Source organism: Talpa europaea, assembly GCF_964194135.1.
Source record: "Talpa europaea genome assembly, chromosome: 10".
NCBI lineage: Eukaryota > Metazoa > Chordata > Mammalia > Eulipotyphla > Talpidae > Talpa > Talpa europaea.
This window is the reverse complement of record NC_140077.1, coordinates 90,811,138-90,828,413: the sequence shown is the minus strand read 5'-3', so window position 1 is coordinate 90,828,413 and position 17,276 is coordinate 90,811,138.

The window sequence follows — 17,276 nt, the reverse complement described above, 5'->3', positions numbered from 1 at the left end:
TTGTTTCATTGTTTGTTCATTGCCCATCTTCTTGACTATGATCCACACTCCATGACAACAGAGATATTATCACTTTCAAATCTCTAGTACTCACAATGGTGCACACCACTTAATAAATCCTTTGTGAATATTTATAATGTAAATCTTATTATTAGCTGTTAATTAAATTTTTTGTAATTAATTAATTAAATATATGCAGAAATGAATAGTAATTTGCTAATAGAAGGCCTTGTGTATGACTAGCTGTCTGTGAGGTAGGGAGAACAGGACATTTCAGACTTAATTCCAGCTTTTGAGCAGCTTGTAATTTCATTGAGGTCATTCTTGATGATGAATGTTACATTTGACAAGTGTCATAAGAAGTCAGAGAGGGGCCTCCCCGGTGGCGCAGAGGTTGAGTGCTGGGTTTTGAAGCTGCCCGAAGCCTCTGCAGCATTGGTTCGATCCCCGGCCACCGGCGAGGGTCCCACATGGCACGTAGACCTCTCCTGCTGCCCCTGCTGCTCCCCTCAGCAGTGTGTTTTGTCGCTCTGCCTGTTCTGCTCCCCACTCTGGCTCTGGTGAATTCTCTTACCCTCCCGTGCTTCTGACTGTACCCAGTGCTTGTATAAATAAAATAAATAAATCTTTTTAAAAAAAGAAGTCAGAGAGGAAGAACACGGTATATTGGAACAACCAGAGATTTTTTTGAAGAGTAGGGTTTAGTTGCAACCATGAGCATTGGTTTGACAGTGGTTAAAGAATAGAAAACATTTTGTTTGTGTACCCCTCCTATGATTGTGCCAGTGCTGAGTTATTGGTATTCAAGCCAGTGGTCCATTAAAAGCCCCAAACAGCCATTTGTCAATTACTTTGTTTACCTGCCATGGGCACCTAGAAAAAGAGATAAGATATGAGTTTAAGTTAATACTTAAGTAGCTCTCTGTTGTATTTTGAATTCTGTTGCATTTAGATGAATAAATATTGATTGGTTTAAGTGAAATAAGGAACACTCAATTCAAGTGCTGAACTATGTCTATATACCACTTTAGGAAGGGGAAAACAAGATGGTATCTATTTTCAGAGACTGACTGATGTCCAGTACAGTGTCCTCATTTGGTGTCAGCCTCGATAAAAATGAAGCCAGTTGATTTATTCAAGTGTTTTTTCACTGTGACTATTTGACAAAAGCCCATTTAAATTGCCCTCATCAATTGTGCTCTTTTTATCCTGGTTTCAGCTCTCATTTTTATTGTCTTATCCTCTCAATGCTCATATAAATTTTCCTTGATGTAGCTTTAATTTTTTTGAATCCAAGAATTTCATGAACTCTAAGATTGTTTATCTACCTTGGTTTTGTGAACTAATAGCTAAAAAGAAAAAGTCTAAACTTTGTACTTCCAAAACTTTGAATGCTTGCTCCTGAGGGCTTAAGTAGGAGTCCATTTCAAAGATGATATCCTGTCCACAATCATTTTTTCCTTGAGATGATTCACTGATTTATGTAAGACCAGGAGAATTTCTCCTTCTTGCAGGATCAGTCCTCACCAGAAGTTCCTCATCAAATACTGGTGTTTGCCATATTGTCATAGTTAAGAAAAAAATATATTTGGTTTCTCAGATAACCAAAATGTGTTTCTCACATATATTTGATCTTCATCCATATTTCCTATCTCACAGATAGGAAAACCAAAAACCTTGCAATTTTCAAAGTATTGTGAATGATAAAGATGTGTTGTGTTATGTTAATGAGGTGACTTTTAGGGAAGCACTTAAAGATGGGGTCTGTTTGCCAGTGGAGCCACAGGTGATGTTACACAGTTGATGTTACCAGCCTCATCCTAGATGTCTGGGAAGGAGAGAGGTGCTAGAGATCAAGTTCAATTGCAAATGTCTAGTGACTTAATCAATCCTGCCTGTGCAATGAAGCCTCCATAATACTTCAAGAGAATGAGGATCTGGAATAGGAAATATATGGAAGTTTGGGAACAATGACATACCTTGAGCGGGCATGGAAGCTGTGTGCCCTTTCCCCATATCTTGCTCTATGCATCATCTCCTCCATTTGGTTATTCCTGAATAATATAAGATAAAATATAAAATAATAAACAAATTAGTGGTCTAGTGAATAAACAGGTTCTGTGACCTGCTTTAGCAAATTAATTGAAACTGAGGAGGGAATCATGGGAACCTGCAAGTTATAGCCAGTTGGTCAGAAGCACAGATAATAACCTGGGCTTGTAACTGGCAACTGAAATCTAAAGAAAGGTGTTCCTAGGGACCTCTAAGCTGTAGCAAGTTGGACACAAGCACAGGTAATAGTGTGAGTTTGACTGGCAGCTGAAGTGGAGGCTGGTCTTGGGAGACTGAGTCCTTAATCTGTGGAATATGATGCTGTGTACATGTAGGTTGGATCAGAATTGAGCTGAATTAAGTTGAATTCTTAGATACTTTGCTGATATTTAAGAATTGTTTGTTGACTTCAAGTCTCTACCCACAACCATGTTATATGGAGTTCAGAATCTTTTTTGCTCTTTATGCTTTTAGAATAAAAGAAGCTAGAAACGTACTTATTTCTAAAAATTATTTTTTTCTTAGGCCATGAATGTCTAACATATCAGCAACTTTTCACATGTTAGCAACTTTGATCGACATCAACTCAGACATTAAGGGGTTTATGTTTATTGGTTTTCTTCTCTTATAAAAAAGGAAGAGAAATTCAGTTACTACTAATATTTACCAGTGCCACTGAAGAAATTATTCAGAAGTGAGCCAGTCTGAGAGAAAAATGCAATTTTCTATTTGTAGCTTTGGGGAAATATTTTAAAGGTGTTCAAGAAGTGCTTTTAAGAAGTTTAATGATGACCTGAGTAGTTACAAGAAAAATAAAGTCAAGCAAGACTAGGCAGGCAAATCATGTTAAATATAATTTACTCATGAAAAGAGAATTCAGTCAGGTTGTTACTATTAAAGATTTCAAGAAATTTGCATTCATATCTTAAATAAGAAGAACAGATTCTCAGAAGAAAAGAGATGCTGAAAGTTGAAAAAATAAACAAATGAATGAATTAGCAAATCTTTCAAACTTTTGTAATTCATTAGTTACAACATAAAATTTTGTGAAAACCTAGATTTATGGAAGAAAGATGTGTAGTTCTCTATCCCTGGATGATATAATCCCACAGCTAGATGCACTAAAAAAAATCCCTACTTGAGGTCATAAGGATTAATGGCATTTTCTTGGGAATACACCAAGAAGCAGTTGGATGTCTTTTAAAACAAAGCAATATAACTCTAAATATACAAGCAACATTGCTCCAGGAAACACACTTGTCTGTAACAGCCAAATAGTGGTTCTAATTTAATAAGCATCCCTAGATTATTGAGCCCTTCAGGGAATGGAAGAGACTTTAGGCAGAGCCTAAAGATGAAATGTGCCAATGATTAAGCTGTTTTTTAATTAGGGTGCATTTAAGTGCTTGGGAGACTTGACCAAAAGATTCAAGCATTCTCTTAAAATTGATTCTATTATCCAAGATTATCCTTTAACTGTTGAGGGAAGAAGAAGTAGTCATCTCTAAATTAGATACTTGCCCTCCTTTCAGACAAGTTCCTGGGCTCTTATGTTAAGACCATCTCCTATCTCAACATTTGCTGTAAGGAACAGAATGCCTGTGCATAATCACAAAGGAACATTCTTAGATTCAGTCATCTGTTCTTTCACATTTCCATTTATTCATTCATTCATGTTTTCATCCACTCATTCATTCATGTTTTTATTCATCCATATGTGTGTTCATTCCTGAGTTACTGGAAATGCTTGACAGATAATCCTTTCAATGGACCCTTTTGTAGAGAGCTGTATTCTACAAGGCAAAACCAAGATTATTGAAAATATCCAGTTTTTCCTGTAATACCTTAATTTTCATGTAACTGCAACTATGGGGGGTCTCTGAGCAGGCCTTGGTTAGGAGCAGTGTCCAGATATGTGCTGTTATTCAGCCAATTCTCCCAACCTCTCATGTCTCAGCATCTCTGCATTCTCTTTCTGAAGCTGGTCACTGACAGTCATCTGGTATGATCAAGGAAGGGAATGTACTTTTTCAAAATGGCTAAGCTGAACTTTCCCACTCTAGGGAGACAAGAGTTGCAGAAAGCCAACTTTGGAATATTCTGTGCTTCTCCCAGATAGCCCTGTTACTATTCTGAGATTTGATGTCTCATTTTTCTGTACAACTCTCTGGTGGTATCTCCCATTTCCCTTTGTCTTTGGACACTTCTGTAGTAGGAAAAATGGTTTCTTGGTCTTTTATTTGGCATGTATGATGTGTGTACTTGTAGCTTTGTCCTATCTAGTGATAAGGTTGAGCCCTGGGAAGGACACGGGGTGAGAGTGCTACTTTGTCCTGGCAAGTTTTCCAGTGTTTAGGAGATAGTCCACTTTTCACATGGTGTCAAGAGATCAATAGTAGTAGCAAAGAATGGGATCTTGACACATAATCCTATCTGAATGGGAAGCTAAAGTCACAACTGCAGGTTAATTTCTTCCAGAACTCCTAGTAAACCTTCTGATCATGTTGTGGGATGTGGATTGTTATGGTAATCAGGAAGTGGGATGAACTGGGGAAAATTATATAACATGAGCAGCAACAGAAACTATAGAAATTATTATAAAATTTTCTTCCTCGAGACTGAATTTGTGATATTTTAGTGCCTGCTCTCAAGAAGCCAGTGGGCATCATGAGATCAATAAAATTTCCTAAGAGTCAATGAGCCGAAGTTCTCTCTCTCTCTTCACTAGATTACCCTGGATCCCAGAGAGGCCAGAGTACCCTTAGGGGTCCTGGTAACTCTGTCATTTACTTAAAATAGTAAGTGATTGGTGAATATCCTGAGACAAAGGAAATAAATGGGCAACAGAATTAAGGGAAATTTACTTCTTTAATACCTACCATATTTATTTCTTGTGATTGTCATAATAGACATCCATAAATTAAGAGATTCAAAGCATTGGAAATTTATTCTCCACTGGTTGTGGAGCCAGGAAGTCCAGAATGAAGGTTAAATGAGGCCCCCCTCCTTCTTGAGGTCCTAGGAGGGAGTCTTGTCTTCAGCCCTTCCAGCTTCGGGTGTCTGTTGGCGTTTCTGTGACTGCACCACTCCCATCTCCACCTCCCTGGCCAGCAGCCTCCTCTGCTTCTGCAATTCTGTTTCTTATAAGAACCCTTGTCACTGAATTCAGAGCCTACCCAGAAAAAAACAAGAGGCAGAGCCAAAGCTTGTTGACTTCATTGCTAAATCATGAGAAAGTGGATGCCAGTTGCACTGCCACTGAAACCCCAGAGGGTACAAGTGCTCGTGACCATCAGGGGATTAATGGTGCATTTAAATTGTTCTCACCAGAGGTTATATATGCACTGAGCCGGCATGGAGGCCAGGATGCATGGCACCTAATGGTAAACTCCAAAATGCCCCTGCGGTGTTCTGAAAGGAGGATTGATAGCACTCAAGATGTTGTGGCAAAAAGTCAGCTCAGACTTTGAACTCCAAAAGGCCTCAGGTCCCATGAGACCAACCCCTGGCTTCTAGAAATGTTTCCAGAGGAAAGCTATCCCCTGGCCAGATGTAGGCCATGAGCATGTACTTTGGTTCAGCGAACTCTACCCTGCCAGGAAGGAATTAATCATCACACTAACTAAAACGGGGGGCTGGGATCCTGTGCTCAGTGCACTGAGCAGCTCCACTAAATGTCAGGGTGAGCCATGAACTTGGCAGGCCCACACTCAGCCCCAGCTAACATTTTTCTCAAATTTCCCAGCAGTTTGGCCAGGTTGGCAGCTTGCTCATAAGAGACCCAGAAATACATAATCACTTTAGCCAAGCAAGCCATAGGAAAGAGAATCACAATAGAAACAAAGCCCAGGTTCAGCCTTAAGTAGACTGATGATGGCATCCCATCAGAAAATGGAAGGAACGAGGTCATCTAGGAGCCAGCGGCATGCAGGAAGCCAGTGAGGCTCACGTCCATTGGCAGTGACCACAGTTCATCTGGTCATTGTGAGAAGTAGGCTGTCCCAGGCAAGGTCCAGTGTGGAGAGAAGCTCTCACAGCTGCTCAGGTACATGGCAAGTCAGAGAGCTCTAGGTGTATAATGCAAGAAAGTCACTGTCCTGCTGGGCACCAATCCCAGAAAGTGCCAGCAAGTGTCAAGGTGCTATAAAGCCTAAATATTTGGAAATGACTTTTGTGTGACACAGGAAATGTTCAGGGACTGGACTATCACAAATTTCCTTTCACCTAACACATTGTTTTTCTCCAATTAAGTTCTATGGGCTGGGATATAATAATAATAAAAACAAATAATTGTTTTAATCAACTTGGGATGTCAAAACAAAATACTATAGACTGTATGGCTTAAACTAAATTTATTTCTCGGTAGTTCTGGAGGCTAAAAAGTCCAAGGTTAAGGTGTGACCCATTTGACCTGGTGAGGGCGCTCTTCTAGGTTGCAGATGCCTTCTTGACATACCCTGGTTTCTCATCTTCCAATAGAGACACTATTGCCATCATTCCAATCTTGCAGACTCCACCCTCATGACCTCATCTAAACCTGATCACCTCCCAAAGACTTCACTTCCAAATATCATCACATTGGGGATGAAGGCTTTAGCATAGAAATTTGGTTGGGGGGGGGCTTGAACATTCTGTCTATAGTAAAATAATAATAAATAGATAACTATTGCTGTTCTAATGAAGCTCACAGTCTAGTAGAGTTACAGATATTAATCAAATTGTCATACACAAATGGGTGCAATTACAATTGTGTGAAGTCTTATAGAGAAGAGGTGCATGGGACCATGAGAGCACATAGTAGGGGAATTTGACTCAGATGAGGTCAAAGGTACTCCTGCGAGAGGGTGACAGCTGAGCTGACACTGAAGAATGCGTAGGTGCTGAGTCACAGTATCGGAGAGAGGATAGAAGCAAGTAGCAAGGCAAGAGAGAGATAGACAAGTAGCCAGAGGGAACTGTGGGATCCAGGGAGTGTGTGTGTGTGTGTGTGTGTGTGCACTTGTGCACATGCATTTGTGCTTTTAAGAGAATTTAATGCAACAATGTGGCTGGAACTCATAGAGTCACATGATGAGTTTAATTTTTATGGACATTCTAATTCTACACATATTAAATTGAACATTTCTTCCTCTTTGTTGAAGAAATTACATTCTTCCTCTATTTCAGTGAGGTCAGTCTTGCCACTATCTTCATACAGTGCCCACCTGGTTCCCCTCCTCTGTAGCCCGTCCCACATCCTACCTGTCCCCTTCCATTTTTCCATTTCACTTTCCCATAGTGCTTGGAGCACAAGGCCCTGCGAGCTGACTTCTCATTCCTGTGGTAGAATCAGTACTTGTGTCTCTGCTTCTGAGTCCCTGTTATCTGAAATCATAGATATTTCAGGGCCATTCTCATAAAAATGTTCGGTAACACTCAAGAAATACTATTAAAAAATTGAACAAATGTTCCGTTAAAAGACAAATTATCTCACTGGAAAAGAAATGCTTTATAAATAACATCAATATGTTGACTATTCTTTTTATTTTGCCTTTTTTTTTTTTTTTTGTGGGACCCTCGCCGGCGGAACAAATCAGCGCTGCAGAGGCTGTGGGCAGCCTCTCAGCCTAGCGCTCAACTGCTGCGCCACCAGGGGCGGCCCTTATTTTGCTTTTTGAGAAACATCTCAGAGAAGATTATTGCTCAGTGTTCTTAAGCCCCAAATATGCAATTAATTCTGTAAACTAGACATACTTTAAAAAAAAAAAAGACTCCTAAATTGTATACAAGGAGTCCTATCAATTGATCTCATGTTCCGTATTTGTTTCACTTCAGGACTGCTCAGCCTTTTCTCAGCAAAACTCTTGACCAACTGTTCAAAAGAATCGGGAGCTGTCCCCTACCCCCCCAAAAAAAATTTCTTTAGACTGTTTGTCATATATATCCAACATTCTGGACGTTGAGTGAGGTAAAGTATATCAGTATCAAAAAAGCCTAATACTGGACCTGATATATCTAGGGGCTTATAGCTTAGGAAAAGAAAGAAAACCAAGACTTAGTTATTCATAAATATTTCTGAGTACCTATAATGTCTCAATGATAACCAAAAAAAATCATTTCTGCATTTGTAGATATTCGAGTTTAGCCAAAATAGCAGAGGCATGCAAAGGAAAAGACAAAAGCTTCCAATCATGACTTTCAGCCAACTTGAATATTTTTTATTGTTAGCAGAGAATCAGAAATAATATTTGTAACTTTGCTACGTGTAAACATTACTCACTTAAAATCGATTTAAAATCAAATTCCCCACAGTGTACTGATATCAAACATTTAGATACTGTTATATAACCAAGGTATGATTTTGAAAATATCCAGTACAAATGACTCAAGATGTGTTTTCAATGTTTAAGAAAATCATGTGATCTAGAACCAGGAATCTCCCTATTTATTATTATGTCTCTTTTTTTTTTTAAAGATTTTTATTTTTTATTTATACAAGAGCTGGGGTACAGGCCAGATGTGTGGGAGGGTGAGAGGATTCATCAGAGACAGAGTGGGGAGCAGAACAGGCAGAATGACTGAAATACACTGCTGAGGGGAGCAGTGGGTGAGACAAGAGTGGGTCCTCTGCACCATGTGGAATTCTCACTGGCCGGCTGGCCGGGATCAAACCCGCACTGCAGAGGCTGTGAACAGCTTCACAGTGAGGCACTCAACCACCTGCACCACCAAGGAGGCCCTATTATGTCTCTTCTTTACAGTAATTATTTATGAAAACAGTGAGTGGAGTTGTTATAGACTGAACTGTGTTGTGTCTCTCCAATATTCAGATGTTGAGGTCCTAGTCCCCACTGTGACTGTGATTGGCTATAGGTCCTTGCTGGAGATGACTGAGGATAAGTGAGGTTGTAAGGGTGGGGCCCTAATCCTTTAGGATTGGTGTCTTTATAAGAAGAGGAAGAGACACCAGTGTTTGTGTGCTCAGAACAAAGGCTGTGTGAGGACACATTGTCTGTCTGCAAATCAGGAAGAAAGTGCTCCCATGACCCAGATTTATTGACACCTTGATCTTGGATTTCTAGCCCTTGAAACTGTGAGACAATACATTTTTGCTATTTAAAACCAGTCTATTCTGTTCTCAACCCAGGTAGACTAATATAAAAACAAGCTAATATTCTTTGAGTACCATCTGTGTGCCACAATCTGTGCAACATGATAATAGTCAGTATTAATTGAACACTTACAAACTTTACCTTCTTTTGCATAGCTCGAGATGGCTTATCACCATTTCCACATTTCAATTACAAGAAGATGAAAAGGGCAAGGGATGGTGCTTCCCAGAGTACCACCCAGAAATTGCATCCAAAAATATGTTTGCAGCCTGTTGTGTAATACTTAATCACACAGCTACCCTTTACTGCAAGGGAAGCTGAGTATTATAGTGTATTTCTGTTGTCTGCATCAGAAGCTCTGTTGCTATGGAAGAAGCAAAGAATGTCAATTGAGGGACATCACTCAGACTCTCCTAGACATAAACCCTTAAATGGACTTAGATATTCCTGAATAAAATATTTAATGTTATAACCCTGCTGCTGTGCTTCACCCTAGATCCTCTGAATAAACCATTGAATAATGTTACCAGCATAGTCAGGGCTAATATTTTCTATACATCTTGATTACTAACTCCTACTGCAATGGCACCAGAAAATCCTCATGTTGATTAACCACAGTTGTTTATTGCCCTCATAATGTGAGAAACAAATTGTTCTCTTAGCCAGGGAAGTAAAGTGATTTGCTTAAGGCTTCAAGCAGGTAGTAAGTAGAATAGTTGGGATATGAATACAGATTTTGTCATTTCAAGTACAGTTTTGTTCATACTGCACTCCCAGATGATTTAGAAGTCCCTTCTAAATCACTGGAAGATTTATGAATGAGTTAGTTTCTACAGAAGAGAAGATATTAGGTAGCCAAGTTGGAAGGTGAAGACAAGCCTGACAAATGGGAAGAACTTTTGTGTTTGGTCTATTTCTTGTTTCTTAAATAATTTGACTTTCAATCACTGACTAATACCCTATGATGTGACTTTATCATGGCTTACTAAATCTCCTATTATTGAATATTTAGATTGTTTTCATTCTATTTCACTGCTGTTATAAACCTGACTGTATTAAACTTAACTGTGCATAAATATTTATATGGGGTGGATAGTTCAAAAGGTACACACATTTTAAAAGTCAGTTGGCAGTCTTTTTGCAATACTGCCAAACTGTAGTCTGAAAAAGACTTACTAATATTTACTTCCTTCTACAATATATAAGATGAGGAGTTGGGTACGTAGATTGGGTTCTTCAGAAGCAAACCCTGATATGAAAATCCTTATGTAAGTGATTTATTCAAGAGTGCTTCCAGGATAGATGAGAAAAAGGAAGGAGCCAGGCAAAGGTGTGCTCTCAACAAGTGCTACAGAGCTTAGGAGTCAACCCTAGGAGAACTCTAGAGAATAAATTAAACCTCAGAATTGTCCGAAGCAAAGGCAAGAAAATTGAACCTTTATATTTTGGGGCCTGATAGTCATTTGTCAAGGGCTAGCCTGGGGAAGAGTAAGCTCCAGGCTTGCGCAGTTTCTCTCCAGGTGTATATACAGTTAAGCAGCTCCAGTAACCTGAGGGCATTCCTTCAAAGAACTTCAGGTTCAAGAGTTAAAAAGACACAGTGAGATAGGGTCCTTGTGCACAGAAGATATCACAAGGAATCTAGGAGGACCTGGGCACAGCCCCAGTGTTTTCTGTTATAGGTCATGCCTCTCCCTTCTCAAATCTGCTCACATTTCATGTTAAGTTCACACCTTTTTCTTAAAAATTCTTGTAGGTGGTGGTTATTCAAAATTTCTGGGCAAAGATCGTAAGTTTGAGAGTTAGTTGAACAAGCTACAGTCTCTTCTGCTGCAGTTGGTTTTGAAGTGATAGAATTTTCTCATTTCTCTCTTCTCTCTTCTATTCTAAATTCTTCTTAACCACTGCTGAATCAAACGATGGTGCTATACTTGACAGCCCAGTGCATTCTTCACTGCCCAAGTGGGGAACTTTCCTCTAAGTCTTCTAGAGGAACATAGTTATATTTGTACTCTTTAATCTTTTGGTCCTTACCAATACTCTACCATGTCATCTCTCATTCCAAGCTCCCAGAAGCTATTCTAGCAGCAAATGAGGACCAGATCCAGGCATCCTGGCCAGAGTGCTATAAGTACTGAGTCACTGGAGAGTAGCCCTATATTAAGCAACTTTCCCTTATCTACCATTTTGGTCTAATATGCTCAACATTTACTTCCAGACTTGCTCTCCTAGGAAACAAGAGTACATATTACCCAAGTCCTCTAGATCTTTGGCAGATAATTTCTTCCTCCCATAATAAAACCAATATATCCCCCCAGTGAAGTCATGCTGAAGTCATGCACTGCAGTCTCTGCCCAGCAGTCAGGAAGAAACGTGAGGCAGATGGTGAGGCTGCCAGTATTATCTTCCTATGCATTTGCTTAGGTGAGGCTCCTGATTAGTCTGCAGGCATGACAGATAGAGTTATCCTCTAGAAAAGGAGTTTGCAATTCTGTAGGCTAAGAAGATTCAGTGGACTCAAGGGATTCAGTGTTCCATGTTATAGCCACTCAGGTGACCTACCTTGAGTCTCATTGTCCCTTTTTCTTCCTCAATGGGGACCTGATTTTTGCCAGGGTTAAGTTCAGTCTTTTCTGAAGTTGTGTTATACTTACAATCGAGTCCTGTACCTGGTCTTCAGCATGGTCTTTCCTCTGTCTAGAGGAAATGAGTGTCTGTTTAAATGATCTTAAAGTCCTGCTGTTTTCCCTACTGTGCTTTAGGTTGGCAATTAACTGATCTCAGTCTGTATTTTTCTCTCTTTGATGCATTAATAGCTCTCCACAACCAATCACTTTCACAGTTCTCATAACTGTGATCTCCCGCCATATCTGTCTAAGGCATGTGATGTTGTATGAGTCAGAACATCCTCTCCATCTGTTTGCCAGGCCAGTTTAACATTGGTGAAAATCTTAGTCACTAATGTGAATACCAGGGAGAGTCGCAACTCCATTTAGTGCCAATAAATGTTCTTTGCTTCCATTGATTATCAGCCAATTTCAGAACCCGGTCCCCAGATTCTGCTTCCTAGAATCGGGCAGGTGCCAGCTATCTTCAGGCAGTCTTGCAGAAGTGGTTCCTGAGATGGAGATTCATATGCAAATGATTGTAGAAAAGCTCCCAAAGAGTAAGGAAGGCAGGAGTGGGGAGAGGAGTAAAACCCAGCCTAGGTGTGATCTCACCCAAAAGCCCCTTGGAAGGTGCATCCCTGAGGGGAGCTCTGAGGTATAGACACCTCAGAACTGTCCAGGAAACCATGAAGTTTGCTAGCCTTTGGGATGTCAGTATCCATCTGTTTTTGGACAAGTACCACGCAATAGGAATGTAAGCTCGCAGGTACTTCCAGCTCTCTATAGAGAGAGACCCTACTCTCCAGATAGAGCCCAGGACCCTACTCTCCAGATAGAGCCCCAGATCCTGGTGCACCAAAGGGCAGGCATGGAGAAGCTGGTTTGTGGCTGGATGGTATAGTAGGATAAAAAGGGAGCCTGGGCATCTGGCAGACCACTGACATTGTCTGCTGCAGCTGTTTTCCTCTTTTTGCTCATTTGCTCACTTGTTTGTATGAAATTCTATTTTTACTTTTTTTCTTTTTAATATTCAAATATAATTTACTTTCAGAACAGTTAATGGTTTACATATCACATGAAATCCAAAAAGGTTTACATGGACTATCGCCCCTTCCTCCCTACCCCATATCCTTTCAGAACAGATTTTCATGGTATAAAAATCACTGAACCTCTTTTGTCTCATGGATATGTAATTCCTCTTTAAAATTTCTCTCTTCTCATTTAAAAGGATCATTTCTTTTCTGCATGACAGTTCATAACAAGGAAGGCATCCCATCAGCAAAAGAGAAACAAACTAGAACTGAGTTACTGAGTGCCACTTAATATGCAGAGGAAGGTGACTTAATAATGAGACCTAATTCCCCCATATAGTTGACAAATCATTATTGTTCTAGGAAGCAGTTGTGACAATTACAAGTTTAGGGAAACTATTCTTCAACAAAAATGTTTGTCTCAAAAGTTTATGTATTTGCTATACTGTGAGTAAAAGAGCCATGTGGTGGGCTGGAATTACTCTGGGTTATAAGGAAAGACAGTGGATAGATTTTAGGAACGTCCATCTGTCTGCACCTTTAAAGGACAAGGAGCACTTTATTTGGGGAAAAATCATTGTTGAAGTGAAAAGTACAGTGGGTAGGAATGAGAAAATTAGTGTACTTTGTCAGGAACTTGCTGTACTAGAATGGCCAATTCACTTAACCTCTCTGTGCTTCTATGGCGACCTTCTGTAATCTACATGCAGGAGCATTGTGAACGTAGAATGAAACATATCTCCCAAACAAAGCACTCAGATAGTTAGATATGCAATAATATATGCAATAATGTTGTTAATAATTAAACTAGCATGAGGGATGTCTGATAAAAGTTAATTTTGTCTTTGGACTTTCTTTCAGATTGTCACATTGTTTTGTTACCTGAAATAGGAGTTTACTGCCTTAATTTATTCTCTGAGGCCAAGTCAACTCACCCTATAGATAGAAATGGACAGTTTCACTATTAACAGCGCTGTCATGGAAAGACAGGATATTAAGTGAAGACATAGAGGCGGCTCTTGGTTCTCATTTTCTGTAGACCAATAGAGTTTATATTCCTGACTCAGTGGGTATGGTTGAAAACAGAGAAGGTGGAAGTATTGACAATTATACTGTGAATTTAAATTTTGTGCATGGTCTAACTAGGGATACTGAACCTGCAACTCTCCAGGCTGTTAGCATCTGTAAAATGTATGGTATGGTTACATACACCTGAAGAAGTATGAATCTGTATCTCTGAGTCATCTGTGATAGTGTATGCTAATGTTACCTTGATAAAAATAAAACAATTAAATGTAATAAAAATAAAGAAAAGTTAATGATTTAAAGAATAACGCATCCCTACCAAGGGTCTTTGCTAGTCAACATGTTGCTTTTGTACAAATTATAAAAAGGTATTCTCCCTTATGCCTGGACACAGTCCTTACCTGGGCCCCTGGTTTGTAAAAAGAGCAGGAGAGGATTTTAGCATTATTTATCCCTCAATCACACATGCTTTTTTAAAAAAAGATTATTTATGCATACAAGAGCTGGGGTACAGGCCAGAAATGCAGGAGGTGAGAGGATTCACCAGAGACAGAGTGGGGAATAGAACAGGCAGACTGACTGAAATACACTGCTGAGGGGAGCAGCGGGTGAGACAGGAGAGGTCTGCTGTGCCATGTGGTTACTCTCTGGCTGGCTGGGGATCGAACTCATGCTGCGGTGGCTGTGGATAGCTTCATAGTGTGGTGCTTAACCCCTTGCGCCACCCAATCACACACTCTTATTGAGAAAGAATACATGTGATCACCCTGGCTCCAGAGCAAGAACTCATTACTTTTTTATTTGAGATTTAAGAAAAAGAATACCGTATCTTTATTTCTATTCCATGGGTACATATGCATACTATTGAGTAATTATTGGAGTAGAAATAATGGATTAAAGATATCTTAATGTAACTCACAAGGAAAATAATAATTGGCAGATCATTTAGGTTTAATCACCTAGTGAAAAGAGTTGCATTTTATTTACCTGACTATCTTAATTTGCTTTCTGAATTGAATTAATTGATTAGCTAATTTAGTGCTTAACACCACTTGGTACCTTTGAATAACATCACTAAACTTTAAATTAGTTAAGTTTGTAAACAATGAATTGGAAGATGAACCTTTAATGTCTGAGATTTGTAATAAATAAATGTTGTAACCTATGATGCCAATACATGTCTACATAATGTAAAATGAAAAAATAAGTCAATTATCTGCAACTTTGTTCCATATCATGCTTAGATGTGGTTCAAATTGGTAAAAACCAACTTTTCAGTAACATAACAGACATCACCCAATGCAGACTTCATGGTGGAAGGGCAGTCTTTCCACCCTATCCTTTGTTGTGGGCCACAGAATCATCTCCATGGAGTTGACAGAAAATAGAAGTGGAGAATCCCCTTAAATGTTGCAGAGAGGAAGCGACAATTATCAGTTCTGTCATTCTATAGATAAGAGCCTGTCTTATGGCCACATTTAAATACAAAAGCTACTGGAAATGTCTGTGGCTCCATAGCTGCCAACCAGAATCAGTCATGTACCATGAAAGGGGGAACATGGATTTGAGATGAGCAGCCATTGTATGGAATCTTGCAGGGCACCATCTGACTGCATGGTTACACAGAATTTAGAAGCTTGGCATTTTATTAATCCAGACTGAGTCAATATGTAGAATGACAGATCTGATATAAATAGAATAATAGAATATAAATAGAATACTTGATTCCTGAAAAAATGCCTATTTGTGTAGTCTACTTCTCATTGATTTTTCAACCTACTCCTACCCAAAGATTGTTTTCCAAATTTCACCAATCTTAACCAAAAATATATTGAGTTTTTCTGTGCACTGTACCCGTTTATTTCAATCTTTATACCCGTGAACTTTAATTGTAGCTAATAGTGGTGATCATGTCCTCAGTCACAGTGTTCTCTCTCTTGTCTACACTGGCTTCTTCTTCTAACATCATCTCTGAACAGTTTTCTCAGACATCTTCCCAGGAGTCTTCTCTAAAGCACCTTGGATATTATTAGTATTCCTGAAAGATAAATCTGGACTCAACTCTTTCCAAACCTTCATTGGATGATCTTAGCCTTTCAATGACCAAAGGCAACAGCACTAGGAGGGTAGTGCTCAAATTTGGATCTCTAGACATAACTTTGCCCTGAGTTTCAGACCATACTATGTTGCTAAAAGTTTCTTCTGGACATCTCACAAAAACTTGAAAGATTTAACTTGTTAAGTCCAAGCATACCTCTTTCCAAACTTGCTCTTTCTCCGATTTCTTGTTTTAACAATAAGATACTCTCTGCCTATTACGTAAGCTGAAAACCCAGAGTTCATGCTTCACCATATTTATTTAAAAGTCAATAAGTGCCTCTAAGTATATATGTGTTATTTTACTTCCTAACGATATTTCAAACCCATCCCTTCCTATTATCCCCTTTTATTCCTCCTTAATTTGTCCCATATCATGCTCTATTCTCCTCTGGATTAATGAAATCACCTCATTTAGGGTCCCTACTAGATCCCTTCTCTCCTTAGATTTCACGCATTTGCCAACTCAAATTCCATCCCAGACCTAGTGTCTCAGAACATACTGAAATATTGGTTCAGGATGCCCAATATGAGTTTGCGAAGTAGATCCCAGATGATTTTGATTACCAGCCAAGCTTGGAGATCCCTACCCTAGGATTATGCCTATGAACAAGTCCCAACTTTCAGGTTATAAAGCAACCAAGCCCTGTGAACTTTTCAGGCCTTTGTAGATCATCTCTTGGTTTTCTAAGTCCTGAAACCAACGAATGAGTGACACTGAGTCTCTGAGCTGATAAATGTAGTTACTTCAGCAGGTTCAAGTCCAATTATCATCACCTCAGTGTGACTGTAAATCAAGAAACCCTTGGATCATATTATGAATTTTGTGTAACACTGTGTTTAGTTCATTAGGCCACAGACATTTTTCACCAGGCCATATGAGGCAAATGTTAAGAGAATGGATTGAGGTATTGGTTAACTGGGGTCTTGATGAACGCCATCACTTAGTGAAAATACAGCAGAGTAGGAAATAGATGAGGATGTGTCAGTGTTTCTTAGAGTCTTCAATTGACTGTCTTGTGCTGAAGAAAATACGCTGGAAGGCTTTTGGGGCAGCTCACCAAATTGGACAGAGGTTGAAGAAACCCAAGAAGCTTGGGGGTCTAGGAAGCAGGAGTAATCATCTCATTAGCTGGAAACAGGCTGTTCAGGACACTGCTACCATGCCTGCTGGTTGGAAGACCTCCAAGAAACTCATTCTGACCTTGTCTACCTTGTTTAACATTGAGAGTTCTCAGAGACAGTATCTAATTGGTCAAACTTAGGTCATTGCTGGTCACTTTCTCCCAGTACCATGGAGAGAGTAGATATGGGCCTCCCAATCTTCTTAATGGGGGTAGAGCTGATCACCATAAAGAAGAGCTCATTTT